We start from the raw sequence: 9892 nt of genomic DNA, 5'->3' as shown, positions 1-9892 counted from the left end.
ATTTTAATCAGAGTTTGGGATTTTTTTTTTTTCCCCCCTTCTTATTTATATATATACACACACATGCGGAAAGAGGAGGGAAAAGCGGCAACACGGTGTGAGTTAGGCTCCCGCTGAACCGCTTCCAGGCCCAGGGCCACGGGGATGGGCTCCGACGGGGGACAAAGATTCGCCACCTCCAGCCGGCGATGCTGCGGGGCTGGGGGCTGCGGTCCCGCCAAGCCCCGTCTCAGCGATGGGGAAACTGAGGCAGGGAGCGCCGGGGCGGCACGCGGCTCCCCGGGCACAGCCGGGTGCCCGATCTGGAAATCGGGCTGGATTCGGATGCCGGGGCATCACGGTTTTGGGGATGTAACGGCGCTGGGGTGGCGGGGACGGCCGAGGGAGCGGTGACACGCTGCCGCCTTGCCCTGGCTGAACCCGCGTCGCGGTGTGCAGGATGGGGCCCGTAATTCTCCCCGCGCAACACCCGTTGACACGTCGCTAATTCTTCCTAATTGATTTTTCACACTGGCGGGAGGGAGACGGTGACATCCAACAACAGAGCCCTGGTGTCGCGGCTTTCTCCTCCATGAAAGGGGCCGGCACCCTCCCCCCGGAGCCGGCATACTTCTGCCCGGCCAGGGTAGCCATGGTGAGACGTTGCCCAAATCCTTTCACCGCCGTGCCGCCGGAGGCTGGCGATGCTCCGTGCCGCCCGTGCCAGCCCGCTCGCGGCAGCTATTTTCAAGCGCGCAAGCAAGCCGGCAGGAAAAATTAAAATAGCAAAAGCCCCCCGGGGCCGTATCCTGCCCCAGTTCCTTGGCAGAGGGGGATGCACCCACATTTCGTGCCATCCCGGCACGTGTGAACCGGCAGCGGGTTCTGGATTCGGCGTTTCTGGGTTATTTTGGTGGCGGGCGAGGCGTGCACGTGGCGCAGAGCGAGCAGGGGAAGCTGGCGGGGAGATGGGGAAGGTCCTGATCCTGCTCGTTTTTGGGGAGCCTCCCTCGACGGCAGGCGGGCACGGAGAAGGGGAGTAGCGTAAGGATGCTGAACCACAGAATCTGTCCCGCGGGACTTGGAGGGCTCCTCTCGGCGCCGCTGGCTGGGATTTTACACCCGTTCTGTTGAAATCTGGGGATTTCTTTTTTAGTATGTTTTACATTTTGGCCCCAAACCTCTCGAGATTGACGCTTCTCCACCGCACAACAACTTTTCTGAAATCAGCCGCTCAGGCGGTGGAGGCGGGGGGGGGGGGCGGTCTAGATCCCTCCCTGCATGGCAGGGATGCGGCCGCTGCACCCCATACCCACGGAAAGGCTGGTGGACCTGCCACCCACATACCGGCGTGGTCCCTGGGTGGACGTGCCACCCGCATCCCGGCGTGGTCCCTGGGTGGACGTGCCACCCGCATCCCGGCGTGGTCCCTGGGTGGACGTGCCACCCGCATCCCAGCGTGGTCCCTGGGTGGACGTGCCCCCTGCATCCCGGCGTGGTCCCTGGGTGGACGTGCCACCCGCATCCCAGCGTGGTCCCTGGGTGGACGTGCCCCCTGCATCCCGGCGTGGTCCCTGGGTGGACGTGCCCCCTGCATCCCGGCGTGGTCCCTGGGTGGACGTGCCACCCGCATCCCGGCGTGGTCCCTGGGTGGACGTGCCACCCGCATCCCAGCGTGGCCCCTGGGTGGACGTGCCACCCGCACCCCAGCATGGTCCCTGGGTGGACGTGCCACCCGCATCCCAGCACGGTCCCTGGGTGGACGTGCCACCCGCATCCCAGCGTGGCCCCTGGATGGACGTGCCCCCTGCATCCCAGCGTGGTCCCTGGGTGGACGTGCCCCCTGCATCCCAGCGTGGCCCCTGGATGGACGTGCCCCCTGCATCCCAGCACGGTCCCTGGGTGGACGTGCCACCCGCATCCCAGCGTGGCCCCTGGGTGGACGTGCCACCCGCATCCCGGCGTGGTCCCTGGGTGGACGTGCCACCCGCATCCCGGCGTGGTCCCTGGGTGGACGTGCCACCCGCATCCCAGCGTGGTCCCTGGGTGGACGTGCCCCCTGCATCCCGGCGTGGTCCCTGGGTGGACGTGCCACCCGCATCCCAGCGTGGTCCCTGGGTGGACGTGCCCCCTGCATCCCAGCGTGGTCCCTGGGTGGACGTGCCACCCGCATCCCAGCGTGGTCCCTGGGTGGACGTGCCCCCTGCATCCCGGCGTGGTCCCTGGGTGGACGTGCCCCCTGCATCCCGGCGTGGTCCCTGGGTGGACGTGCCACCCGCATCCCGGCGTGGTCCCTGGGTGGACGTGCCACCCGCATCCCAGCGTGGCCCCTGGGTGGACGTGCCACCCGCACCCCAGCACGGTCCCTGGGTGGACGTGCCACCCGCATCCCAGCACGGTCCCTGGGTGGACGTGCCACCCGCATCCCAGCGTGGCCCCTGGATGGACGTGCCCCCTGCATCCCAGCGTGGTCCCTGGGTGGACGTGCCCCCTGCATCCCAGCGTGGCCCCTGGATGGACGTGCCCCCTGCATCCCAGCACGGTCCCTGGGTGGACGTGCCACCCGCATCCCAGCGTGGCCCCTGGGTGGACGTGCCACCCGCATCCCGGCGTGGTCCCTGGGTGGACGTGCCACCCGCATCCTAGCGTGGTCCCTGGGTGGACGTGCCACCCGCATCCCAGCGTGGTCCCTGGGTGGACGTGCCACCCGCATCCCAGCGTGGTCCCTGGGTGGACGTGCCACCCGCACCCCAGCATGGTCCCTGGGTGGACGTGCCACCCGCATCCCAGCGTGGTCCCTGGGTGGACGTGCCACCCGCATCCCAGCGTGGTCCCTGGGTGGACGTGCCACCCGCACCCCAGCATGGTCCCTGGGTGGACGTGCCACCCGCATCCCAGCGTGGCCCCTGGATGGACGTGCCACCCGCATCCCAGCGTGGCCCCTGGATGGACGTGCCCCCTGCATCCCGGCGTGGTCCCTGGGTGGACGTGCCCCCTGCATCCCAGCGTGGTCCCTGGATGGACGTGCCCCCTGCATCCCAGCGTGGCCCCTGGATGGACGTGCCCCCTGCATCCCAGCATGGTCCCTGGGTGGACGTGCCACCCGCATCCCAGCGTGGCCCCTGGGTGGGTGCCCACCCCAGGCAGCACCGGTGGCCGAGCCCGTGGGGATTCGCCCCCAACGGTGCCTGAGCACTGGCTCAGCTCATCCCACTTGTAGGCTGGTGGGACTGGCACAGAGCTCCGGGGAGCAGCTGGGTGCCCCGGAGCATCAAAACGACGCTGGGCACGCACCCCAAGGGCCCTCCGCTGCTGCAGACACCTCCCTCTCACGCTCGTGAGCTGGGTCCGGCCTCTGCGACCCGCAGGGACGAGCGTGGCCTCAGCCAGACCAGCCCGACTGGCAAACCCCCAATTTTGCAGGGTTTTTTTTTTTTTTTGCAGATGAAATACAGATGGGACGTACAGGAGCCGACGGTCCCCGCTGCCTCCGAGGGTAACCGAAACCCCCCCACGCCGGCTCAAGGCTTCCTCTCTGGTGAGGAAGAGGAGGCTGGGAGCATGGGTGCCTCTGTACGGCACCGTCCCCACCTGCAGAGCGGTGGCAGGGTATGGCCCTCTCTAAGTATACGCCATTGAAATGTGCACATTTCCTAAAAGCAATATGGAACAGCTAAATATACTGCTCACAAATCTGTTTACACTAATAATGGCTGGGAGCCTGCCATCCATATGACTGCAAGGAACCATTGATTCAACATAAATTAACTGAAAATTACTTGCGAGAGGGAGAAACTCAAGGCATTTTATATTTAATTTTTTTTTTTCCCCTCTTGTCTTTTGGGGTTTTCCCCCACCCACCCGCCGGGAAAGGGGGAAACGCGGAGGCATTGGCACCGCTGCTACCGACAGCCATGGCTGTGTTTGGCAGCGGCTCCGCTCTTGCCTCGCCGGCCCCTCTCCCAACCCGCGGCGGTGGGGACCGGGATACCTGGTGAGCCGGGATTTTCCATCCCAGCGCCGGGGACTCGAGCTGCCGCCAAGGCTAAATGAACACAATATTTACCCATTTTCCAAGAAACGGCAACGGAGACGGAAGGGTCCGAGTCATTATTTTGGCACGGGCAGATTGCTAACTTGTTTAAATTTAAAAAAAAAAAAAGGAAAAAAAAAAAAAAGAAGAAGAAAAAAACCCACCAGAATTGGCAGCTCCTCGCGTATTAGTTGAAATGCTGCAGACTTGGCTCCCGCTCACCTCCGCAACATAATGTTAAATGGCATCAAGACAGTATATCAGTCATTTACATATGTTGCTTATAGACGCCAAACTTATTAACACAATAAAACTGCTGCTAAGAAGCTTTCCTGCCTATTTTTCTCCTGGAGCATGTCAGTGTTGGAAGCACCTAGCCGCCTCGTATGGAAACACCCAGGGTTGCCTTTCATATGGCACCCGGGAAAATAAATACATGAATCAGCCCGGGTCCCCCTCCGACCACTTCCAAAGCAAAGCGGGAGGAAGATTCGTCGCCTCAGAGCATCGCGCGTCGGAGGAGACCACCAGCACCCAGCCCACCCAGCAGCACCCTGCGAGCCCCGGCATCGCCCCGAGGCACGGGCGCCTGGGAGGGCTGGGACGGCTTTGCCCCAGCGCTGGTTTTAAACCCCCCCTGCTTCCAGGTGTCCCCAGCTCCCCGCCCTCGCAGCCGAGGTCTGGAAACGCTGGAAAGGGGACCCGGGCTGATTCATATATTTATTTTCCCGGGTGCCATATGAAAAGCAACCCTGGGTGTTTCCATACGAGGCGGCTAGGTGCTTCCAACACTGATGCTCTCCGTGCGGGAAAGGAGGCAGGAAAGCTTCTTAGCAGCAGTTTTATTGTGTTAATAAGTTTGGCGTCTATAAGCAACATATGTAAGCGGCTGAGACACCGGCGCGATGCCTTTTAGCGGTCCGTTGCCGAGGTGAGGGGGAGCCCAGGCTGCCGATCTCCCCTAATATAACGCTGCGCGGTCCCCGCGGGGTTTCGGGGGGACTCTCCCAGCATCTGAGCGGGGACAGGCCCTCTCCCCGGCGTTTCTTTGCCCTTGCCATGGCGCAGTCTCCCAGGGCATCTTGCTTTCTTAGCTGCTGGAGCAAAGCTGGCACAAACCCGGGGGGGGCCGACATGCGCCGGTGCCATCCGAGGGAGCACCCAAACCCTCCCCGGGCTGCAGGTGTAATTCCCTGCGGTGAAATTTCCTGAGCTCTCCTAGAAAAATATTTTTGCTGCAATGATGACCCTGCCATGCATGGAAAAGCATTTCTAAGGGTGACATCCTGTAGCCCCGGGGGGAGGTATGAGGTGGGACGTTAGCTGGGAGACCGATCTGCACCCCCAAAACCAGTGGGGAGGGCTGGCTGAACCCGAACACCATGGCTGAACTCTTCTTCGTGCTGTCCATGGCACAAATCCTCAAAAACATCCCCAGGAATCACAGTGCTGAAGCACGGAGCTCCTGGCCACAGCATCCTGAGGAGGTTTAAAGTCCAGGATCAGGGATGAGGGAGAGGTCCGCTCCTGGCTGGGGCACAGCGATGCCACGCACCCACCGCTGCTGCCACCCCAGGGGCCAGGACGACAAACCAGGGTCAGCACTTTGGGTTTGCTCCCAGCACCTGGAGAGGGCTGGATTGCACCCCTTGCTACGGAGAAGGGTTTGGGGACCCCCACAGCTCTGCCCCCTGATGCTGCACCTCCTGTCACCCCAGCAGTCCCCACGGAGGACCGCGGCCCCTGCCCGCGTGGTCGTGTCACAAGCAGGACATGCGGATGCTGCCCAAAACCTGCGCGTTTCAGTGCTGCTGCCCTCCGTGGGCCCCGGCGCGGGTGAACCGGCTCATCGCCCCGCTCAACCCGCGGGCAAAGAGGGGACATGGAGTCCCCAAGGCCACGCACAAGGTCAGGAGAAAGGTCCCTGAGCACCCAACCTCTGCACATCACTTCCAACTAATGAGTCGGAACGACTTTCCCCAAAACCGCCGTCCTGTGGCACCACCTTGCCGTGCAGAAGTGACCGGAGCAATCTCTGTCCCGGCTGTGGGTGCAGCCTCAGCGCCGGGCTGGGCATTGCCACCAACGGCCAAGGGTGCCGCAGCTTTCTGAAAGGCTTTATCAGGGCTACGGGCGCCTGCACGATCATCTCGAGATGTTTCAAGGCTTGGAGATGATGCTTTCAGGAGCTGGGGCTTTCAATGTCTACAAGGAGCTGGGTGCAAAAGCCTGTTTGCTTTGCAAGCCCAAAATTCCCGTTCACGACACGTGGCTGCACCCACCGAAGCCACAGCTGTGTCCACACTGAACGGCCTTCAAGATCTCCCACCTCCGAGTATGTTGGAAGCCCACCAGGACCCATCACACCACAGCCCACATCTGTGCAGGGTTTCTGTACCAACACAGCAGTGGGGCCACGCCGGAGAGGCGAGGGTGGATGCAGCCCCCACGGAAAAACCAGCGTGACCATGGGGTAGGTGGGTGAGGACCTGGCAGCACCTTCCTGTGCTGGACTGACATCTTCCAGCCCGTGGCTGTGTGATCCGGGTGGCTTCCCGCTCCTGGTCTCGGTGGTGGGATCCTCTCTCAATATTGGCCTGACTCCATAGACTGAAGCTCTCTCCTGTCCATCCATGTCAATGTACGTATCTACCACCATCCCCACCATCCCCATGTCATCTCCATCCATCCACCCACCTATTCATTCATCCATCCATCCATCCATCCATCCACCCACCCATCCATCCATCCATCGATGGACTGGTTGACAAAACCACCTTAAAAAAGGGAGACTGAGGGAGGGCAGAGGAATAACCTGCTGAAGCCCACCGGGTTGCGCAGGGACAGCTTATTCCAATCCAGAATATCCCTGAACCAAGTGAAATAAATTAAAAAAAAAAAAAAATAGAAGCCAATGAAGCAGGAAAGGGGGAGCAGCCTGGGACAGGCAGGCTCCGGACCTCCCTGTCCCCCCAGCCCAAAATACAGCCCCGTTCCTCCCTTCTTCATTTCGGGGCTGCGCTTGAAGGATGCTGAGAAGAAATCCGGGCAGGGCAAGGAGCTGCGGCCATGGGAAGAGCAGGTGGGAGAGCTTGGGAGGAAATGATCCAGCACTTTGAAGTCTGGTCAACTTTTAACATCCCGGCGAGCTGCGCCCGTGGCCACGCTCCGGGGCCCGGGGCCTGATTTTCCACATTCTGCCCTTTGATGCTGGAGGCCGATGCGTTACAGATTAACGAGAACGGGGAGGGGGGGGGCGGACTGCACCTGCCGGCAGCGTGCCGGATCCGGCCCCGGCAAAGCCTGCCCGCTCCTGCCGGGGCTGCTGCCGAGGGAAGAAGGGGTGCAGGCAGGGATTTGAGTGCGGGCGGGCGAGCGGCGGCCGGGGCAGGGGGCTGGAGACGGATGGGGACGGCCCCGCTGCCCCCCTGCCCATCGCCAGGCATCCCCGGAGCCGACCCCCTACCCCCAACCCCAAGGCCAGTTTTTGGTGCCTGTCCTGTCCCTCTCCCCCTCTCCTTCATTCCTCTTTCGTTTGCTCCTGGGAAAACCCTCACCGTGGTATTTGAGCAGGCATCAGACCCCCCCTTTCCCCCACCAGCACCCCCTGACCCCGCTGCAGCAGCCCCCTGCCCAGCCCTGCCTGCCCACCGCCGCTGCCGGCCGCGTCCCTCCGCTGCGCTGGCACGCTCTGCGGCTCTTTCGTTAAAAGAGAAAAATGTCTTTCTCCTCCACCCGGAGCTCCTCCTGGCCAGAAATCCAGAGGGAAGGCAGGCTGCTGCCGCATCACCTCCTCCCCGGGGATGCAGGGACTAAAGTTTTTCTCTTAATAAGCCGGGGACACGGGGGGCCGGAGCAAGGCATCCGCCTGGGGGGATCCGCGGTTTATTCCCGTGGGGGATAAAGATCCTGCTTGAATTCTCCTGGAGGTGGGAGAAGGCCTGGGAGCGGCAGGGGGAAAAAAGAAATGTAAAGATAAATTTGGGTTTCTCTCCTGGTTTCAGCGCAGCAGCTTCCCGGCTCCCTCCAGAGCATCCAGGGAGCCTCGCCTGGACACCGAGCCGGGACTGAAAACCACCGGGGTGAATAGGGAAAAAAAAAAAAAAAATCAGCTTAAAGGTTTATAATTTTCCGAGAGGGCGATTTATCCCTCAAACCAAAGCAGCTCCCCCAAAAAAAGGTTCCTGTGGAGACGGGGCGCGGAGGGGAGACGCTGCCGGCGGGGATTCCCGCGGTGAGCAGCCAGCGCGCGGACGGCTTTTTCTTTTTCCCCTCGCAGAAGATGCTGAAAGCCGGCGAGATCCGCACCAAACGAAATCCCGGCCCCACGCAGCGCTCCGTGGCCCATGGCTCTGCCACTGCCCGCTCCCACCGGGCGGCTGCGGGAGAGCAGGGCCGGAGGGTCCGCATCCCCGCCGCGCCGACCCCTGGGGTAAAGAAAACAGAGGAGGGGGGAAAAAAAAAATTAAATTGAATTAAATTCTATTAAATTGATTTAAATTCAATTCCACAAACGGTCCAGAGCCAGGCACAGCTCCCACATCTGAGCCGAGCGCTGTCCCCGCATCCCCATTCCCTTCTCCCTTCCCTTCCCTTCCCTTCTCCCTTCCCTTCCCTTCCCTTCCCTTCCCTTCCCTTCCCTTCCCTTCCCTTCCCTTCCCTTCCCTTCCCTTCCCTTCCCTTCCCTTTCCCTTTCCCTTTCCCTTTCCCTTTCCCTTTCCCTTTCCCTTTCCCTTTCCCTTTCCCTTTCCCTTTCCCTTTCCCTTTCCCTTTCCTTTTCCGTTTCCTCTTCCCTTTCCCCTTCCCCTTCCCTGTCCGGGTGCCCTCTCCACCAGCCAGCTAACACAGCCCCGCTCCTTTATTTCCATTTTTTTTTAATATAAATATATATTGAAAACATAAATTATTTTTCTCCGCCTCACTTTCCCAAATAAAAATACAAATACCAGCCCTGTGCCCTCCCGCTCGCTCCACTTTTAGCCTTTCCTTTCGGGGGGGTGTTCATGTATTTTTTTTTCTCCCCCCCCATCCCTTCTCCCCCGCCGCCTCTTGCGGGAGCGCGGCCGCGGAAAACTCGCGCAGCAGCGCTGGCCTCTCCGCGGGGGGGAGGATCCGCGGGTGCCCGCGCAGGGTATTTCGAGCCAGCCAAGTGGAAAACAGACTTTGAGCCCCCTTTGTGCGCCGGGGAGTGCTGGCGGGCTGGCGGGCTGGCGAGCTGGCGGGCTGGCGGGCTGGCCCCCGCCCCCGCGGGCCGGCCGAACTCCGAGCAAAGCCAAACTGCGGAGCGAACGCGGGACCGGCCCGCGCAGGCTGCGCGCCCCGCGCACCCCCCGCGCAGGGGCAACCCAGCCCAAATCGCCACTGCGTGGGTTGGTTGGTTGAATTTTTTTTTTTTTTTTTTTTTAATTCCCAGCGCAGGATCGGACCCGTGGGAAGAGCGGGTTTTTGTCCGGGTGGGGAAGGTCCTGCTTTTCGGGGGGGGGGGGGGGGGGGGGGGGGTATGCGGAGGGGAGCAGAGTGTGCGCGGGAGGCGGGGAGCCGCGGAGGAGGGCTTCGCCTCCCCTCCCTCCTTCCCACCCGGCCGGCAGCTCCCCGAGCCGCCCCGTGAGAAACAGCCGCTGCGGAGAGGTATTTTTTTTTATTTAAGAAGAAAAAAAAAGGGGGGGGGGGGAAGAATACAAACAGAAAAAAGAAAAGAGAATAAAAGAAAAAGAAAAAAGGAAAAAAGAAAGAAAGGAAAAAGGAAAAAAAGGAAAAAGGAAAAAAGGAAAAAAGGAAAAAAGGAAAAAGGGAAAAAGGAAAAAGAAAAAAAAGAAAAAGGAAAAAAGGAAAAAGAAAAAAAAGAAAAAGGAAAAAAGGAAAAAGGAAAGAAGGAAAAAG

The sequence above is a fragment of the Pelecanus crispus genome, chromosome 4 (assembly GCF_030463565.1).
Source record: "Pelecanus crispus isolate bPelCri1 chromosome 4, bPelCri1.pri, whole genome shotgun sequence".
Taxonomy (NCBI): Eukaryota; Metazoa; Chordata; class Aves; order Pelecaniformes; family Pelecanidae; genus Pelecanus; species Pelecanus crispus.
Note: the sequence above shows the minus strand (reverse complement) of the source record.